Raw genomic sequence first — 21439 nt, forward strand, 5'->3', positions numbered from 1 at the left:
CGTATGAAGAAGAAAGCGTCTGGATATCATCACTTAATAGTATATACTTAAGTACATCATCTTCCTGAAATTGTCATGGTTTCACTTTTCTTTAGAGTTGTATAATATTCCATTTTATATATCTATCAGATGTTTATTATTCATCTGTAGATGTACATGTAGGTTGGTTTCACTTATGGAGTTCTCTGGGGATAAGCCTAGGAGTAACCCATGTGGTCATTCTATTTTCTTTTCTTTTTAATTTGAGAAGCCTCCAAACTGACCTCCGTAATGGCTATATCCATCTGTACTATCAATAGCGATGACTAAGGGTTCCTAACCCTAACCCTAAGCCTGTATCCATCTGCACCACCACCAGCGATGACTAAGGGTCCCTAACCCTAGCTCCACATCCTCGCCAACATTTACTGTCTATTGCCACCTTTTTTTTTTTTTTTTCTCAAAATTTGGTGGTGTTTGGCCAATTGTCCCTTACCTAGTGACTTACAGGAAGTATACAACAGGGATGAGACACAGAAGGCCAAACATCTCAGCCACTCTTTCCTCTAGAATCTTGTACACATAGAACTTATCCAGAATAATGCCCGCTCAGCACTCACCTGGGCCAGGTACCTTTCAAAGAGCTCTATATTGTTGACTCATCTGATCCTAACAGAAATAAATTTTGTTTTGTTTTGGTTTTGTGGTTTTTTTTTTTTTGAGACAGGGTCTCTCTGTGTAGCCTTGGCTGTCCTGGACCTGCTCTGTAGACCAGGCTGGCCTCGAACTCACAGCCATCCATCTGCCTGTGCCTCCCAAGTGCTGGGATTAAAGGCGTGCACCACCACGCCCAGCCTAACAGAAATCTTAACTCACTATTGCTACTTAACAGAGGAGGGAAATGGAGACCAACAAGCAGCTTTCTGGGGTGATCTTTCCTGAGAGCAATAGCACTGGAGGGCCCGGCTGGCAGAGCTGGCAGCCCAGGAGCCAGGGCTCTGTCCCCAGCTCCCTGCTTTGCTCTCACGCCTTCAGTTGCCTTGATTTTCAAAATCCCCTTCCAGACAAAATGTAGACTACCCATGTCTCAAAAAACATGAGACCTGCATGGCTTTCTGTCACAAAGCCAATCAGTTATTTATTGAACGTGGAACAGTACTAAAAACTGTCTATGCCCAGAATTTGACTAAAGTCAAGAAAACAAAAACCCACAGACTAAAGGTACATCTGCTCTTTCCAGGGTGGGGCCCTAAGGTATTCGTGTCCTCATTCTAATTCACTTAAAGCAAGGGGACGAACCTATTGGCATGTTCTAGAAGCAAAGGCCTGGATGGATGCACTTCAGCAGAGCAAAATGAACACATGTATTATCTTTAATCATTTCTGAGACATTTCTTGTTTGTTTTTTTGTTTGTTTGGTTGGTTTTGGTTTTTCGAGACAGGGTCTCTCTGTGTAGCCTTGGCTGTCCTGGACTCACTTTGTAGACCAGACTGGCCTCGAACTCACAGCGATCCGCCTGTCTCTGCCTACTGAGTGCTAGGATTAAAGGCGTGCGCCACCGCGCCCAGCTTCCGAGACATTTCAAACTCATCATAGCACTCAATTCACCTAGAAGGACAATGAAGGAGCTATACATGTTCACTTTAGAAAGGGAGAAACTAAGTCTAGTGGTGGTGGTGGTGGCGGAGGCGGCGGTGCACACCTTTAATCCCAGTACTGGGGAGGCAGCAGCAGGTGGATATTTCTGAGTTCAAGGCCAGCCTGGTCTACAGGGTGAAGCTTACACTAAGAAACTCTGTCTCAAAAAGCAAAATAATAATAATAATAATAATAATAATAATAATAATGTACATACATTATGGTAATGTAGTACAATGTATGTGTGTATATATATATGTATATATTGTTTATATGTGTATATATGTATACATTGTTTATATGTGTATATATGTATACATTGTTTATATGTGTATATATGTATACATTGTTTATATGTGTATATATGTATACATTGTTTATATGTGTATATATGTATACATTGTTTATATGTGTATATATGTATATATGTATACAATGTAGCATACATGGAAGAAACTGAGGCTCACCATAGTTGTGATTAATCTAAAGTCCCATAGCGTGGTTTGATCTCAGCCTTCTCCGCTACGTTCTTTCAAATGTCTTCTGGTTCAAGGCCCAGCAGTGGAAGGTCAAGTTCAAAGAGAAAGCTGGGAAAAATGTAGACCTCGACCATGAAGCCAGGGAGCGTTCAGCCCGGCGTTCCATTCGCGCTGGAGAGCCGAGAGCAGGAGAATGCTGGTTTCCACTCTTTAACCAAACAGGATCTGTGCCATGCACATTCCAACCATAAATCAGATTTGGTGACTCAATGAAAACTATTGTTTTCCGAGCTTTTATCTGTTCTGCCTGGTTCTCAGACCACTAGTTTAAACTCTGAGGAATCCCAGGATGCCAGTGGTCAGCTTGTGCAATGCAAAGCATCATGTGATCAGGAGCCTGGCTGTCCTAATATGGGGCCTGTTGGTCCTGTTTTGTTTGTATTAAAATATCACTGGCCCTCACAACCTCATGCCTTTTTATATCATGAAGTCATTCATTCTCTGCTAGAGCCCAATGAAGTAAGCACCACGATATCCCCTCCTGATAGATTAAAAATAACAAAAACAAAAACCAACAACAACCGCCAGAGACTTGAGAAATCTGAAGTCAGTGTCAGAATCATGATTTGGACTTGAAGTTACAATCTGGAGTCCTGCTTGATCTGGGGTTCTTAAAGGTAAGTGATGGCAGTCCTTAAGGATCTCACTGGGGTTTTGGTGACAAGACTTTGGTTATTCTGTGCGACTTTTTTTTTTTTTTTAGTTTTTCTGTGTATTGTGGTGTTTAGCACAGTAACTCATCAATCCAGCTTCATTCTTTGAACTCAAGAAGATCCCATCGTGAGCAGACCGTCCTCTTGGACGGAGTGTCCACAGCCCTTATTAATAACGTGCTGCCAGAGAAGGGGGTAAATTATAAAAAGACAGCTTTCTGGAGCGACCCAGCAAAACCTGGAGGGAACAAGAGGGAGAGGATGTGAAGAGAGAAGAGTAGGAACAGATACAACCTCCGCTCCCGCCCATGCCCCGCCCCACCCATGCCCCGCCCCACCCACGCCCCGTGCCCACTCCCTGCCCATGCCCATACCCCCACGCTCTGCAGTATGGGACACATTCTGTTAGCAAACATTCTGCTGACCAAGTGGGCATCAATGAAGATGTAGCGATGAGTGGCTGGCACCAAGAAGTCCAGGCCCGCCTCTCTCCTCTGCTCCAGGCCGACAACTTGCTGTTCTCTTCATCCCCTCTCCCATCTCTCAAGACTGGTCCTTATCCCAATATAAAGGCATAACACATGTCAGTAACACGTCTCCTAACCGTAGATGACCAGGACCCATCTTTCTATGTTCCTCTTTGCCATGGTAGCCATACCAGATACATATACTCCACTTGTTCCTCTCCCAGCATTGTCTAACACCCAATTCTAGGGTTCCTACTCCTGGTAGTTTATGTTCGCAGACCAGCACATTTACATCAATCTGAGCTGTTCAGTGCCTACTTGAAGAAGACAAAGTGTTAGTAAAAATGTTAAGTAAGTAAATACAGAGATAACACAGACAACAAAATCACAGGTAACTATACAACAACAACCCTGGCTGTAAAACACAGAGCGCTTGCTTTGTGTGCTGTGCTTCCTACGCATGGCTCTGCGCTACCTTCTGTGCTACTGAAATTCAAGGCTGGTACATCACATACTGATGTCTTGGGCTTTGTGAAACTCAGGCTTGAAGACTTAAGTACCAAAGGAAGCCAGCCAGAAAACAGTGGTCCTCCGACTCCACCAATAAGACATGTCTTTCTCCAAAACAGACTCTCTTCAGTCCTGCCCTGGACTTTAATCTCCTCTGCCACCTGGAAGGCTTAGCTCAAAGGAGCTGTTGTGCTTGTTTATCTAAGAATATTTGCTAAATCAGCATGCTGCTGTTGTTATGAGTTCAGCTAACTTCAAAGTCTGAGGGAAGAGTCCCCACAAGATCACCTGACTTCAGATACTAACTGCATACTTGGGGACATCACATATCACATCACTGGCTACAAATGTGGGGGTTCTCCCACAAATACTTCAGTCGTCACTGGATGCACACAGAACTCAAGGAAGCACAATATTTAGGGCATGTTTTACGATAGCGAAAGGGTATCAATTTAAGTCATCCTCGGGAAGAGTCAGAAAGGACTGGAAAGAACAACTGCTCTGCCCATGGAGTCACATGCCACCTCCTGTTGGCCACAGTGTATAAGTACAAACCACTGGGGCTCATGCTAGCCTTCTGTGGCCAGTTGTTTTGCTGGAGCTCAATCTGGCAGTACCCAAAGGGTTAGTTTTCAGTCTCCAGCTCACAGTGGATATTCAGGCCACTGAATATTTCTTGTCCTCAGTTTCTCCAGAAGTTATAACTGATGGTGTGCTCCAAAGCACCTGTCATAAGGCACATTGCTTGACTGCCCTGTGGCCAAGGTTCCCAGAAGTGAAAAAAACAAAAAACAAAAAACAAAAAACAAAAAAAACATACTTCCAACTGTGTAAAAACTAAAACTTCAAAGGGCCCTGCATGGCTTAATCCCTGTGTTCAGGTGGCTAGCCCTCTGTACTTTCACAGGCAGGGTCTAGAAAGTTTGCCAAAAGGTCCATGGAGGTAAGGAGAGGCCAAGGAAAGAGACTGTGATCCTGTGTTTCTTTCTCAGACCACACATAGTACCCCACATACTGCCTCCAAATCCTACTTGACTACCTAAAGTTTCCCCGACTCCTGTCACATGGCTGGCTGGGGTTAGGAAATAGCTACATCTCTCAAAAGAGAGTCGGAGGCTCAATGTGTCCTTCCTTCCTTCCTTCCATCCTTCCTCCCTACCTTTTTTCCATCCTTCCATCCTTCCATCCATCCATCCTTCCATCCATCCTTCCTTCCATCCATCCTTCCTTCCTACCTTCCATCCATCCATCCTTCCTTCCTTCCTTCCATCCATTCTTCCTTCCTTCCATCCATCCTTCCTTCCTACCTTCCTTCCATCCTTCCTTCCTTCCATCCATCCATCCTTCCACCTATCCTTCCTTCCATCCATCCATCCTTCCACCTATCCTTCCTTCCATCCATCCTTCCATCCTACCTTCCTTCCTTCCATCCATCCTTCCATCCATCCATCCTTCCATCCATCCATCCTTCCATCCTCCTTCCTTCCATCCATCCATCCTTCCATCCATCCTTCCTTCCTTCCATCCTTCCTTCCATCCTTCCTTCCATCCATCCTTCCATCCTTCCTTCCATCCTTCCTTCCTTCCATCCATCCTTCCTTCCTACCTTTCTTCCACCCTTCCTTCCTTCCTTCCATCCATCCTTCCTTCTATCCTTCCTTCCTTCCCTCCATCCTTCCTTCCTTCCCTCCATCCTTCCTTCCATCCATCCATGCTTCCTTCCTTCTTTCCTTCCATCCTTCCTTCCTTCCATCCATCCTTCCTTCCTACCATCCTTCCTTCCTCCCTTCCATCCTACATACCTTCCTTCCTTCTTTCCTTCCATCCTTCTTTCCTTCCATCCTACCTTCCTTCCTTCCTTCCTTCTTTCCTTCCATTCTTCCTTCCTTCCATCCTTCTTTCCTTCCATCCTACCTTCCTTCCTTCTTTCCTTCCATTCTTCCATCCATCCTTCCATCCTTCCTTCCTTCTATCCATCCATCCTTCCTCCCTTCCTTCCACTCTTTAATGATGACAAGAAAGCAATTCCTCTCATCCAGACTCTCAGCTATGGGGGCCTGTGCATTTCTACCGCAGCCTCTAAGAAGGCTATCTCCGGTCTACCCAGCAAGCTCTCCAAATGTCCTGTGTCCCTTAAAGATTAGTGTGGAAACTTCCTGCTCAGGTTGTGGCCCAGTGACCAGAGCAGAGAGATTTTTAGGAATGTCCCATAAGCCCATCCAGTCACTGCATTCAGTTCTGCATCACAGCAAGATCCATGGTCCCTGGGAATTTTGTGAGGTGCAACACACTAACTCTACCCATCCTCTCTAGATCCTTCCTGAGACCTACCTTTTGTGACCCTCCAAAGGTATGAGTTCCAAACCTCAGGGTTGAGGTACATCTTACAAGTGAGGGAACTCAAGCTCTAATCAGGAGTAGTCACAAGGCAGAGTCACAGTAGACGCCTGTGAAACCAAAAGCCCTTGGACAAGCAACACTGGGACCTGAGAGCAGGCTCATTTTTCCATAGACCCATGTGCTGTGTGTGCCAGCTGAGGTCTTCAATGTAAACCCTCCTGAGCTCCGACCTAAACAATGAGAGTAATTATGGGCTTGCTTACTCTCTTCACATGCATGACTTTGGCCGGTGGGTCCTCTACAGGGTTCTGCTTGAGGTCTCATTTCTAAGTGGGGGCGGAGGAGCTCTGGTTAACCAGAGCAAGCCCAGCTCTGAGGGGCAAAGTTGACATACCAGTATAATTACACGTAGGTTGACCATATTTACTGGAACACTCTCATTCTAGAATTTCAAACAAAGGCTGAACCCTAGAGAAAAAAAAAACACACCACTAAAGAGAAGCAGGTTGTCCTGAGTGATTTATTGAAGAACAAAAGTGAAGGGAAGAAAGAAAAGAGGATTATCAGACACTCGCATATACTTCCCTTTCCCCCTGCCTGAGCTAAGAACAGCCAGTGACCACTGCTTTCCCACCCTCCTCAACGGAAGAGCCTCAAAACCCTGCTGCTGTTTTCTTCTAAGACAATGTTGTTCATGTGTCCACATCAGACTCCATAAACCCACTCAGACTTGCCAGGAGAAAGCTGGCTAGAGTCCTGTCAGGGAAAGATCCCTCCTCTTCCCTTCTGCCTCCTTCTCCCACCTACCCCCACCCCACCCCTGACTCCCCTCAACACATGCTGCCCATCTACAGATGTGTTCCAAATGAACAGGAAAGTAACCAAAGCAGAATGTGTCTCCGGAGAAGCCAGAAGGACAGGCTAGGTATCTCTCACTGCAGGTAGCTTCTGAGGTTTTGAAAAAGTACTGGAAGTGTTTGGCCTCAGGGCCGTTCCATGTAAGTATGTAATTCTAACAGAAAATGGTGCCATTTCCAATGTACAGTTGAGAGCATGCATTGGCCTGGCAGTCAAAGGAAAGGGTCAGTAGGAAATTAGAACAATGAGCCGGGAATGGTGGCACAAGCGTTTAGTCCCAGCGCTCAGGGAGGCAGAGGAAGGTGGATCACTGTGGGTTTAAGACCAGCTGGTCTACAAATTGACTCCTGGACAGCCAAGGCTACACAGAGAAACCCTGTTTCAGGAGAGAGAGAGAGAGAGAGAGAGAGAGAGAGAGAGAGAGAGAGAGAGAGAAACTGCAACTTCAAGGCTCAACACTTGTACATACCACTGAGGTATTCCAGCCCTCAGAGAACTCACTTGTTGCCACCGCATCCACAGCCTGAGCAGATACACACACACACACACACACACATCCACACCTCAGTGAAGGAAGCCTTAGTGACATCTACCACATGCCTGGTGAAGAAATACAAAGATAGGCTAGCTTCCTGTCCTCAGAGTTTATGACACCTTTAGCAAGACAAGTTCAGCCATGAGAAACAAATTGGAACAACACGAGAGGGGATCTTGGCAGACTGAACTGATTTTGGGGTAGAGGCAAGCAGTTGATAGACCACTGAGTAATGGGGTCACCATGTAGGAAGTATGAGAATCATTGACCATAAAAACACATGCTGGGTCCCGGAAGTTCTTCTTTTGGGCTTGCCTTTGAAAAATATTTTCCTCAGGAAGTCCCCAAGCTTTCACCTTTCCTGTCAGGCACAGGGTTACTTGCCAGCTCCAGGGTGACATTTTGAAAATTTCTAATTGGAAGTCTTGGTATGTAATTGTTCACCCTGTCTCATTGTCCGGAACTCTGAAGGGGTGACATACTCCGGGCCAGGTGGTGCCACACAAACAAAGAACTAGCAGGCAACTGGGCTAATTAGCCCATTTATACGCACTCAAACTACAAAAGCTGCAGCTGTTCAAAAGTCTGGAAAAGGACGCAAAATCAGGGCAGGATGCGGGGCCTACCAGAGGTCCATAGTAGAAGTCTGCTGAACAGAACATTCCAGACATAGCCAGTTGGGGACTCTCTCTGGGCTTCCAGCCCCTCTTCTGGCAGTCACAGTCCCCAAGGACACCCCTTGGGAGCATCTCCAGCCTACACAACACAGGGACTGAGCACTTGGGCACAAGGGTCTGCTACAGTAACAGTTGGAAAGATGAAGCACGCAAAAGGAAAGCAACTAAGCAAAGGACCAGGTGGGATTGCTCGGAAGCTCCTCAGAGATTTGCTTTAACCTTGGCTCAGCCCAGACAAAGAAGGGACGTGTGTTGGTCAGCCTTCCACCACTGTGATAAAATACTTGTGGTGGCCATCTTAAAGGAAGAGATGGGGTTTTGCGGTTGTTCTTGTTTCATTGCGTTGCGGGGGTGGGGGTGTGTGGAGGATTGCTTATTCGGTTGCTTAATTATCTGGTGGGCTTGCTGTTATTTGCTTTGGGGTTTTGTTTTGATTTGTTTTGTTCTGAGACCTGACCTAGGCCTACTATTACTCAGTGCTGGCTGGCCCAGAACTCACTGTATCCTGACTTCACACTCGTGGAGATCCACCTGTAGCTGCCTCCTGAGTGGCGGGATTAAAGGCATGTACCACCACTCCTGGCCGAGAAGTGTATTATTTGAACCCTCAAGTCTGGAGGCTTCCATCCACAGTCACTTGCCTTATTTCTCTGAGTCTGTAACGGGGCAGTAACTGCACAGGACGGGGAGGAGGAGAACGTAGTACAAGAAGCCTGCTCACCTCACGGCATTGGGAACGTGAAGTCAGGACAAGGAAGGGACTGGGGTCCAAATAACCGCTTCACGAGCATGCTCAGTGACCAGACTTCCTTCCAGTAGGCCACGCCCCTCAAGGCTCTGCCACCTCCAGGTAAGATCCAACCCACAGCACACAGACTAGAGTGAGCAGCCGAGGGGTACCCTTCATGGGAGCGGCAGCATCCTCTGTGGACAGCCGGCTCCCCCACTTTGATGCCATTCTCCCAATTCCCATCGTAGTAACCCATCCTCCTCCAAGCAGAGAATGGAGCTGCTGGCCTAAACTCATCAGTCTCTTTGTCCCTCTCACTGGTCAAGGGAATAACATGGGACCAAGGAGGGAAACTGGGAGTCTTTCCCCAGAGGAAAATGAACTAAGTAAACACCCCATCCGTTCCTTTCTTCCTAAGCCAGCGTCAGCGGCCGTTCTAGCACTGGCAACCAGAGGATTTGCAACTAATATCAGAAACATACGGCCTCTACTCAGTGGCCTCCTAGTTCGTTTCTGTCCCCCACCCTGTGGCTAGGTCCAAGAGGATACCCTAAGGGAGAGGTAGCTGGAAGCAGGGATCTCTGTGGTAGCACTGCCTTGTCCGTGGCATTGTGAGGCAACTGTCCCAGTGTGCCGCCTACATGGCTGGTGTCTTCAAGCGGAGGCGGTGTCAGAAGATTCTCTCCCAATGCCCCTCCAACTGGAGCTGCCATGCTACTGCTGTCAGCTGCCTGCAATGCTTCATCACCTGCAGGAGGAAATGCAACCTGCGTCTGGACTGTCTTTCCAAACATGGAAAGAAAGCAAAAGCCCTACCTTTGAATTCCGTACCCTGCAAACGAACTTTTGGTCCAAAGCCATTTAGAGCTCTCTTTATTCATCTGTGCAGTGGGGATAGTAACAGAATCTGCCTCATCGGATTATTGTAAAGCTAAACTTGATGATGGATTAGAAGCGCTGTAGCCGACAGCAGGCATGGCGGCGACTGGTACGCCACCACTGTGGCCGCCATTATTAAGAAAGGCTCCGAAAACCGTGCTCTGTGAAGTAAGCCAGGATCTGACCTTGTGAAATCGGAAAGTGCACCCTCCTTGGGAAATAGCTAGCAGCTCCTAGTGCCAAATTCCAGGCCTGGATCTATTTGTTGCCTTGATATGCTTTCTCATTTATTTTTTGATTTATGAAAACGCATCCATCATTTTGTAAGGAAAGCCTCCAGACACATAAAGAAAAATGATAAAAATGCACAACAAAAACAAATAAAACCATTCAGCACGGGTAACAAGTCAGGCACTTGGTCCCCAGTGGGGTAGATAAATCCAGAGGCAGGTTTGGCAGTGGGACTAAAAGGTCAACAACTGGGGCTCCTCTGAAGGAATAAAAGAAAGGATTTGGGAGCCTCAGCTGATGGCCCACCGCAAATCCACCCAGAGCCTCTGAACAGCATACAGAAGTAGCTCCCAAAAGCATCTTCAAGAGGACAGTCCAGAACACTGTAAAAGCTGTTCACCTCTGACGCTTCGTGGGGGATGTTTTCAGAGACAGAATATGTGCGTCAAGGATACCTTGAAAAGGTAACAAGGTCATCTGTCTTGACCCCATTGCTTTACAGGGTTACTGTAAGAGACTCCAAGCGCCACCATCAGCACCACATCATTTGCTTTGAAAGCAACATTTTTAGCCCAGCCCAGATGATTTCTACTCTGGGCTGTGAGAAGATGTGTGGAGGAACAGGAAGAGGTCCTTACAGTTGGGGGCAGAGAAAGACCCTTTGCTACGAGGCATCCCAAGGCTGTCACATTGGAAACACACACCCATACAAAGATTTCCCCCTGCCCGCATGCTGAGGGAGGTCTGGGCTGTCTTGGCCATAGCTGGCTGCACAAGAGCTTTATTCTGAAGCTGAAAGGGGCTAAATTTGAACTTGTGTGAAAGACGCATGATGGTGCAAACATCCATCTGCAAGTGATACCCAGCTGAGAGATGAGGGCTGCCTCTGAGCCCGGAGCCCAGGTAACCTCTATTCATCACAATGGCGGGGCTGTGAGCTGCCATTGGTTGTCTGGACTCAGCATGGCCTTGTGCCTGGCAGAGGTAGACCCTGATGCACATGACCCTCTCCCCATTCCCCCTACATCCCAGCATCCCGACACCACCATAACTATCACATTACAAAGAGGATGGGAAGCTGGGGCCAACAAGGCAGCACAGCTAATGGATCGCAGAGCTGGGATTTGAACCCACGTATTTCATTATGAAACATGAGATTTGAGTCACTAGTCCACAAAGCCCCCCTGCTAGGTCTCATCTTGCCACCGATAGTGTCCTAGCTTTCTGCAGAGCCCAGCTGAGGATGCTGGGGTTTCCTGTGTGTCCCACCAATAGCCACACCATCGCCTTAAGTGATGGTGTTGTGACGTCATTCTCATAAACTAGAAGCAGCCAACTCCAGGCACTGTGAGAACAGTGTGGAGTGAAAAGAGGTTCAGTGACCTTCTCTCACCCTGCTGAAAAGGAAAGGGCAGCACCCAAGCTGTGACATTCCAGGCAGAGGGCCTGGATGTTGGGGATGCCAGCTAAGTGACCTTGACTCATCAAGCCCCTTCCACTGGTCATCATGAAGGGCTTCCCTGAAGCCAGAGAGATCCTCGGTCCAGGCTGGGGGGTCAGCAAGCTACAACTCTGAGACTACGTGTGCCTGCTGCCTGCTTTCTGTGTGAAGTTTTCTTGGATTGCAGCCACGATCACTCGCTTATGAATCCTCTCCGACGGTTTTCATGCTAGGAGAGCAGACGTGAGTAATTGTGACAGGGACCATATGGCCCCCGAAGCCTGAAAGATCTCCTTTCCAGTCCTTTACCAAGCCCTGGTTTAGAATGATAGGAGGCCTAGGGACTCGCCTGCCCTCGTTGCGTTTAGGGACACTGCTCAATGCAGGGAGCCTGCTCTACAGAAACTGTACGGCATGGCAGTAACTCAAGCTGTAGAAGCTGTCAGCAGCCAGGAATGGACAATAACCCATGAGAGAACAGACATGGAGATGCACCACTGGTCCAATCCTGGATTAGAGTGCAAAGGGGTCTGAGGAGGGACCAGCAAGCTCCTGCTCCATCTTCCCTCAGTAGGCTCTGGCAAGCACTGGACACCATTTGAATACATTCTGTTGTGGTAAGAAAGAAGTCACAGGGGCTGGAAAGATGGCTCCAAAGGTTAAGATCACTGACTGCTCTTCCAAATGACCCAGGTTCAATTCCCAGCACCCACATGGAAGCTCACAACTGTCTGTAGCTCCAAGATCTGACACCTCACACAGACATACATGCAGGCAAAACACCAATACACATAAAATAAAAATAAATAAATTATTTAAAAAAAAAAAAAAAAAAAAGAAGTCACAAGGATAGACTGTCCGCATCAGGGTGAGGCAGAGGGGTAAGGTGGTGACACTGCAATCCTTTCTCTTTCAGTGTAGTGTAGAAGCAAAGCACTCAGAGAATGGGCAAAAGCAGAGAACAATCTAGAAAAGTAAGGCAGGCAGAACAGAGCAGAAAAGCTCTGGAGACGTAGATCATGAGGAAAGTCCAACTTCCAATGAAGCCTTAAAGGACAGCTGGGCTCCCAGTAGCAGCAGAAGAGAGGCAGTCAGGCAGGTGGGAGGGAAGCGAGAGTCCACGTGGCTCCGGTGGCAGAGGTTGGGATCCTGGGACCCGGACAAGCATCTTTCTAACAAAAGAATGGGCCAAGGAGCCACCACTTTGGAAAAGGAAAGCCCTCTCAGTGCTCCACCTCTCACATCTGCTAACGAACATCTGTCTCTGCTGTTGAAAGGCAGGCGTCGGGGGAGGGGGGCGCTGGAGTTGCCCCATCATGGTCCAGGTCAGCTCTCTGCTCCCCATAAGAGCTCAGACACCTCGCTGTCTACCCTTCACAGTAGGGTGTACCTCCTCCTCTTCTTAGAAAGGGTTCTGAAGAAGAAAGGCCCAGTCAGCCAGACTTGCCCCAACAGTCTGCAGGCCTGTTGTCCCCTCTTACGCCACAGCTCGCGGAGTTTGGAGCATTCTGCCATATAGAAAGAGAGAAAAAGACAGTGGTACAGATCCCTCATATCCTGCTGCTGGCTCCTGGATCCAGCCCGTATCTCACTGTTGTTGTGCACTTCGCGTTTACCCAAACCACTAATTTTCCTTTTGAGTTATTGATAGTTTGAGTTGGGCATCTGTCACCTCTAACTTAAACAGACCTCTCTATGAACCCGAGCAGGGAGCTCGTCCCTGGCTAGGTCCTTGTGAAGACTCTGTAAATGCTGCTGTTGATCCACCGAGCTCCGTGATGCCCTCGTGGACTATCTCTCAGACAACATAGACTTAGACCGTCATCGCTCAGGCACTCCTGACTTCATCACCATGCCAACCTTGGAAGCCAATCTTGCCCTCACTCCCTTCCCACCCCGACCCCCACTTCCTCCCGCCATTAGCCCACTACTCCGGGCTTCTGCCTTCTACTTTCATCTCATATACCTCACCAGTTAAAAGTACCTCTTGCTTCTAAAAAGAATTCCCGCCGTGGCTGTTGAGAGCCATCTCCTGGAAACCGCAGCCACTGCCTTGGCTGTGCTGCGTAGTCTGTCCAGTGGGGATGCCTCACGCTGGGAATCTGGGGGTTCAAGTGGCTGGCACCTCTGCTATGACCTTCTCATTTCTCCGGCTTTTGTTCATCACTTCATGCAGAGGAAAGACCCTGAGATGTCTCCTGGAACCCCAGTTTCCTCATAGGTAAGCTTGAGGAATTTTAGTGTTGACTACCAGAGCTGTGTCAGAAAAGGATCTTCCCAACCGCAGCCAAACCCTGATATAAATAAGCAGCACAGTAGAAGGATTGATAAAAAAAAAAAAGAAAAGAAAAGAAAAAAAAAGCAGCAGGGATCCCGTAAGAGGCCAACAGAGAGGTCTCGCCATGGTCTAGAGAGAAAGCCAAACATTTCACACCTGTTATCTCATTTTTATCTTCACAAGAGCGTTCTGGGACCTCTTGTCATCTGTCTCCACTTTCCAGGTGAGGTTCCTAAGTCTTGGTGAAAGAATGGGACTTGCTCCTGGTCGCTCCGCTGGTGGCCGCAGTCTGGTGGCTAGGCTCTGTCTGAGCTCAGTAACCGTGATGGTGCCCAGGAGGTCACCAGTCACTGGGAGTCTGTCTTTCCATCTCTACCTTGCCGAAATAGTGTCCACCTTGCTTGCTACGAGGTTTCTGGGAGGATCTGCAGGGAGGGTTCTGGTCTCCTTACTACAAATGCAATGTGTTCAAATATGATGTGGCTAACAGCAGCCCTGGTCATCTCTCTCTTCTCACACTTGTGCTGCCGGTGTGCTGGAAGACCGTCAGAAAACGTCAGTCATGTGGTATAGCCACCAGGGAGGAGACCAACGCTGAAACTGTTCTCCCCAGCTGGCAAGCAGACCCCCTGGTGGGCAGGGCAGGCTAGGGAGATGCTCTGTAGACACATGGGCCCAGTTCATCCTATCCTAGCCTTCACTATCCAGAGCCTCATATCTCATGTATAAACTACAAACCTTAATTGTACCTATTACTGAGTCTGGGGGGCGTAACAAAGGGGTTTCCTTGTGGGAGAAAGGATGTTTTGAAGCAGGGACTTTTTGTGTGGCCCAGGCCAGCTTCCTACTCTCTGTTTGGTACTGATTGGCTCCAAAGTCATTACAATCGTCCTGGCTTGCTTAGCATCCACTTACGGGTGGCTCTCAATCTCCAGCCTGGCCTTCAACACCAGTGTTTAGCACTGATGTGTTGATTTGGAAAAGCTAAAGCGAGCCAGGCACGGTGACACACGCCTGTAATCCCAGCGCTTAGGGAGGGAGAGGCTGGCCTCTAAGCAGCACTTTTCACTCTCTGGGTCTGATCGTGGAAGAAAAACTAAGCTGTTGCCTGGGATAAGGCACCTTGGAACAGTGACTGCCTGCTATGGTCCTCCTAAGCAGCCATATCAAATCACCTGGCCTTTTGCACAATGAACGCATCTTTAAATCCTCTCACTGTGTGTGGTTTGGGCAGAGATGGGCAAACCACTCTTCACCCAGTTGGGACTGGGGAAGCTCACATTCCCCTCACTTCCTACATATCAGACAGTTATTGTAAGACCACTACCACCATTTAAAGCCAAAATTGAAGCAAGCGTTTAATTAAATACTGGCAGGCAGATGGGCCCTTGCCAGGCCCATCTTTGGGTTTCTAGAAAACGGCTGTGAGTCATGCCTTGCAGAGGCTTAGCAGGGTGACCCCACAAGGCCAATGTATTTCCCATCAGGTCCAATCAGGGACAAGCACACATATTTATCTGTCTGCCTATGTACCTCCTGCCTAGCCTACATCCAATCAGGGACAAGCACACATATTTATCTGTCTGCCTATGTACCTCCTGTCTAACTTACATCCAATCAGGGACAAGCATACATCCTGCCATATCTTCTCTTTTGGTCTCCCATTAACTTGCAAAGTATATTGCTCTTGATCCTGTTTTTGGTCCCACAGTTGTCATTAAACTGTGGTCATGACATAAAACCAGAGAAGAAGAAAACAGGGGAATAGAGGACGTCAGCAGCATCTCTTCATTCATTCAGCACATGTGGGTTTACATTGCTCTTTTGTGCATGCCACTGAGTCAGGTACAGCAGGCCACAGGATGCACACGTGCCATGTATGTCACCTGCTGCGCTAACAGAGTTGCTGTTTTTGTTTTAACGGTAATACAAAGCAGTAAGTGATAGGCGCCCGAATTTGTCTTCTGTGGGCAGTGAATGTGACGGGAATCAGAGGGAATAAAGGTGGAATAGAGGAAGCCTGGGAGAGGCATTTCAGCCAGTGTTTTGAAGGGCTGAGACACAGAGAAGCAGCGAGGGATGAGCAGACAAATGGGATGAAAATGAGCAAGATTCACTGTGGCCGAGTCCATCTCTACAGTCTGAATCTTTCTAGGGCACGGCCACACAAGCCTGACCTGAGTATGTTGGCTGTACCAAATACCCACGTCTCTCTTCTCCCAGCATCCTGAAGACACAGGCCTCTCCCTCTTCCCAGACTCCCTGCTGCAGCCAACGCCCTGGAAGTATTGGCTCCGGGGTTTTCAGACCTTACTCCTGCTGCATTTGAGTTTACTTGGTTGGCAAATGAGGGTGACTGTGCAGACACTCACACCATTATCATAAGCATGGGAGATGTGTCCACACCAAGTCACTCTGTGAGTCCAGAGTGGGCCTGAAGATCTGTTTCTCCATGAACATCTGGAATGCAGCCGGATGCAAACTCTGAAGAAATGCAATCTGGCCAGGGGCAGAAGCAATTTGTCTTTCACAATAGAAGCTGGCCATGGCCCCTGATTTCTAGATCCTGGGTTCCATCACTGCGTTCCCTCAGGACTGTGTGCACAGTGACACCAGTCGAAGTACTTAACGCCTAAGTCACTGTCTTCGCTGCTCCACAGTGAACAGGTGCTGCCTTCCTCTGTGTTAGTCACAAATGCTTCAAAACGCACCTTGAAAGTTCTTCCTTCTGGGCAGAGTCTTTAGCATGGTGTCCCTGCACTCTTAAAGGGCACATAGATGAACTCTGGGGTGCAGGAAATCTTAGAAGTTCTGTGTACAGACTTGTTAGAATTTGTTCTGTTTTTCTGTTGCTGCCGGCTGCAACAGATCACCACAACCTGGCAGCTTAAACAATAGAAAAACATTAGCCCAGAGTCTGTAAGCCAGAATCACACCAGACTCAGACCTCAGGGAGAAGTCTCACACAGTCAAACCAGGGTGTCTACACCCCTCGTTGGAGATTCTTTTCCCAGCTCAGGCAAGCTTTGACTGAAGTCAGGGATCCTGGCTGGAGGACTGAGGTCTCCTTTCCTCACCAAGCAAGCTCTGGTCCCAGGTCACCTATATTCTGTCCCATGTTCCAGGTAGATACCTGTAGCAACAGCAGGTTGAGGGTCTATCATAACTCAACTCTCTGGTGACCTCTTTTGTCACATCTCTAACTCCAGCCAACCAGAAGTTCTACATAGGACTGACCTAGGCTCTCTACATATATGTTACAGCTGTGTAGCGTGGTCTTCCATGGGACTCCTAACAGCGGGAGTGCTGTGTCTCTGACACTTTTGCCTGCTTTTGGGACCTTTTCCCTCATACTGGCTTGCTTTATCCAGCCTTAATACAAGAGGCAGTGCCTACTCTTACTGCAACTTGATATGACATGTTTGTTTGTCATTTCCCTGGAGGTGGCGTTGGGGGGGGGCATGGGGGGAGGCTGTCCTTTTCTAAATAGAAATGGAGGAGAAGTGGATGAGCTGAGGAGGCAGCGGGAAGGTAGGGGAGAGAGGACTGGGAGGAAAGGAGGGAAGGGAAACTGTGGTCCAGATGTAAAAAATAGGGAGGAAGGAAGGAAGGAAGGGAGGGAGGGAGGGAGGGAGGAAGGGAGGGAGGGAGGAAGGGAGGAAGGAAGGAAGGGAGGGAGGAAGGAAGAGGAAAGCAAATCAGTCTCCCGGGATTAGAGAAGGCTCACTTAGGTGGTCCAAGACACCCTCTTTTGAGGCCCTTTACCTAATTTGCAGCTATAAAATCCTTGTGGCCTTGAAGGTGACATGTCACAGTTTCTGGAGACTGACTCATGGCCACCTTTGAAAGGCTTTCTGCTGGCCACTGTCCTATAGAATTCGGGTCTCTGGAGACTAGAGCAGCAGTCCAAGGGCCCACACATGGTACTTAAGGTATTCTGACCAAAAGATTAGTATCCCACAACAAGGCAAGCTTGACAGTGATGGTCCCACTTGTTGGTTTGCTTTCCACAGTGTCAGATTATAATTTCTGTAATTTGAGGAAAAGGACTAGTTGAGGGAGGTGACGATAAAACAAAAGGGGACAAATATAGGGGTGAATATGGGTACATGATATACACATGTAAGCTAACGGACCTCATTGTTATGTATAAAATACACTAATAATACTAATAAGTTTGTGTCCCTTCACAAATAAGAGCCTATTGTCCTTCAGTGGGAACTTATATGTTGTTTTACCTGTCTTTCTTAGCTGTGACAACCTGTAAGTTGAAAATAGAACTAAGGACAGGATGTTTAGTCTTGTGTCACAATGTAGCACTGTGATACCAAGCTGTTAAAGAAATTATATTTATTTAATCCCATCACTCCCACTAGAAATTCAATTTTACTGATAAAAGAAATTAATGGAAGCAAACTTTCTATACACAAATAACAGGTAAAATCGTAATTGTTAAATGTTTATTTCATCTCTGCAGAGTCTCAATTTTCTACTGAGGAGGATGTGTTTTTAAGAACAAGAATTAAGGGTCAGGCACAGTGGCACATCTGTAATCCCAGCACTCAAGGAAGCAGAAGCAGGCAGATCTCTGTGAGTGCAACACCAGCCTGGTCTACCGAGTGAGTCCAAAAGAGCCAAGGCTACACAGAGAAACTCTGTCTCGAAAACACACACACACAAAACAAGCAAACAAACAAAAACAGAACATGGGTTGGTACAAAAGCATGTGTTAATACCAAAGTATAAATAAATATGTGTCTGAACTGTGAAAACCAAAGATATTTTTAGTGCTGAAGTTCCTGGTTTAGAAGATGAAGCTGAGGTCACAGAACTGAGGACCTGCGATGAGGAAAACAGGACCCTCTGGGGTTATTTCAAAGCTTCTGGAAACTTCCTAGATGTGTCGCTTCTTACATTTGCTCCTCTGAGTGGGGGTGTGAGGGGTGAGGGAGTTAGGGTAGGGTGGGGGGGGGTGGAGCAGTGGGAGGAGGTGAGGGGAGGGTCAAGCAGTTTTTCTGTAGCTCCAGCCTGTCCCCAGGCCTCTTGCTCAACCCAAGTGCCTTAGGGAAGAAAATGGAGGGAGAGTTCCTGTGGCTTCCATTTCTGAAGGTGTAAACAGAGTTGGGGTCTGGGCCTCTGCATTTTTTGCCTTTGGGGACAGCAGGAGTCAAGAGTTTCTAAATGGCCATGGGGGTGGAGGCTTCCTGTACAGGACTTTACACATTTGCGGTCCCATCAATCCAGCGCCTCAGGGGACAGGAAGCCAGCAGGGTTTGTGGAGCCAGATAGCCAAATAAAAAGAATCACTTTTACCTTCCTGGAGTTAATTAATGCCGAACAGAGGAACCCAAGCACAAAAAAAAAAAAAAAAAAAAAAAAAAAAAAAAAAAAAAACTGATCAGGCCTTCTCTGAGCAAAAATTCCACATTTTACCCATAAAGCCAGTTAAGCCTGACCCTGGGACCCCACAAATGCAGGTCAGGCCTAGCTGTGGGGTACAGAGGAACTCACACTTCCCCACACGCTCCTCCTGGTGTTTCCCTTCTGGGTCTTATTTTTATTCATTTTTCCAGTTTATAAAACATGCTCACTGATGGGCCCTTGGGGCACATGTGGAAAAGCTTAAAAGACACAAGTACAAAACCAGACCGACCAACCAAGAGTCAGGAACCAAAACCAGGAATTCTCCTTTGCTGGCCCCACCTCTACTTCTGCCCCAGAAACCTTCTGGCCTGCACCTCCCAAATTTGATGAAAAGGCTGTAAAGTTGGGCTTTTCCAGGAGGAGAGAGAGGTAGGTGTGGGAGCTAGCCATTCTCCAAGCTCCCGGTCTGGAGCCTGTGCCGCGGCCAGAGTTCCTCGGCAGAAGTTCCTTGAGCGAGGACCACAGACCTCAGCATTGGGCAACATGGCTCTTCAGCTGTTTCCAGGCCCTGGACAGCCTCCGGGACATCCAGGTCACACCCAAGTTATCCAAGGCCCATGCCCTGTGTGTGCTTATCGGGAGCTCGGGTTTCCCACCCCAGAAAGGGGAGGACAAAACGGGGTTCTAAGGGCTCATTAAACAATGCTGTGAACGGCTCGCCCTTCCCCCTCACCCGCTTCTTAGAAGTGTGGCACTGAGATTATTTTAATCTGTCCTGCTGATTGCTAACGTGAAGGGTGGAAAATAAAAGACCAAAAGGAGGTCAGGCACCATCCCAAGTGCGGAGACAGTCTTCTTTCTTAGCTCAGCAACATTCACCAAGCATCTACCGTATGCCTGGAGCTAACAGTGAGATGAGCTTCTACTCTGGCCGTGGAGGAAGGCCAGTCAAAGAACACACACTTGAGCAGGAACCTAAAAGATGGATGGCAGCTACCTAGGTCAGTGAGGGCATGGGGGCAAGCCTCTGAAGATGGGATAGGGTACCCACATGACCACAGGAGGCAAGCAGTCTTAGACGTGCAATGAACAGAGCGGTGTGATGATCACAGTTGGCCCCTTCAACTCACCAGCTCCCTGCCCCAAACACCTGGACTCTTGTTTAGTCCTGGAGCTTGAAAGCCCTCAACACCAAGAGGTGTGGTCTTTGTCTCCCTTTCCATCAAGGCTTTCGCAATCCCCATCAGAAGCATGTCCGAACGCTTTGCTGAGGTGATGTTGGGGTAGAGCCTGGGCAGAAAGAGGTATGGTCCTAGGGGGAGGGTGGGGAGGAGGAGAGGGGGCAGGCTATGTCCTCTAGATGGAGACAAACTGACTGAGGAAAGCATCAGACCTCACTCTGGGGAGAGGGTTTGAGTCTGGATCCCCAGCAACCCTATAGAAGGCAGGTACAGAATCAGATGCCTGAAGCCATAGCTACAGTCCAGGGGAACGGATCAGGGTTGCAGACCCCGGAGTTTCTGGTCAGCCAGCCTAGCCAGTCCACTACTGCTGGGTTTACTGAGAGAGTCTACCTCAACATAAGGTAGAAAGTAACAGAAGAGAGCACCCAATGTCAACCTCTGGCCTTCACACCCACACACATGGCATCTTGTGACCTGTGTGACATGGTAGCACAGCTTTGCTCACAGGCCACTCAAAATGTATGTTACAGTTGTGCATGTACCACACACACACACACACACACATATACAAAAGCAGCAAATCACCAGAAATGACACATGTGGACTTCCAGGCAGGGGCTACTCTTCCTTGGGGCTTCGGATGACATCCAAAGACTACTACCCTTCAGTTGGTCAAGGGTTGCTCTCTCCAGCCTGCTCTGACTCCTCCGGGACAAAGATGAAGAGATGGTCGAGGCTGTCCAACCACCTCCTCATCAAGTGGCAGCAGGACCACCGTCACCCGTGGTGAGCGGTCTGTGAAAACTATGCATGCCACGGTGTCACGCCACCACCAGGATCCTACACTTCTTTTCCTACACAAAGGAACCTTCCAGAAGGACACTGTGCTCCAGGAGATGTTGGACTGTGGTACTTCTCACAGGAAAGAGAAGTGGGGGGCCCTGTTAGAATCAACTATACATGCCAGGTTGCCCCAAAGTTAAGATAATGCATACATTCTGCTCCAGTTTTCTGGCAGGAGGTTTTCTGTGGTTTATCAATCCTGCTTCTGCCCTTTTTCCTAAATACAAATAAATGAAAAAGATGGACTTGGCTAAAAGTAAATAAGAGAATAAGAGACACCCCTTGGCCAACA

Source organism: Acomys russatus, chromosome 22 (assembly GCF_903995435.1).
Source record: "Acomys russatus chromosome 22, mAcoRus1.1, whole genome shotgun sequence".
Classification (NCBI taxonomy): domain Eukaryota; kingdom Metazoa; phylum Chordata; class Mammalia; order Rodentia; family Muridae; genus Acomys; species Acomys russatus.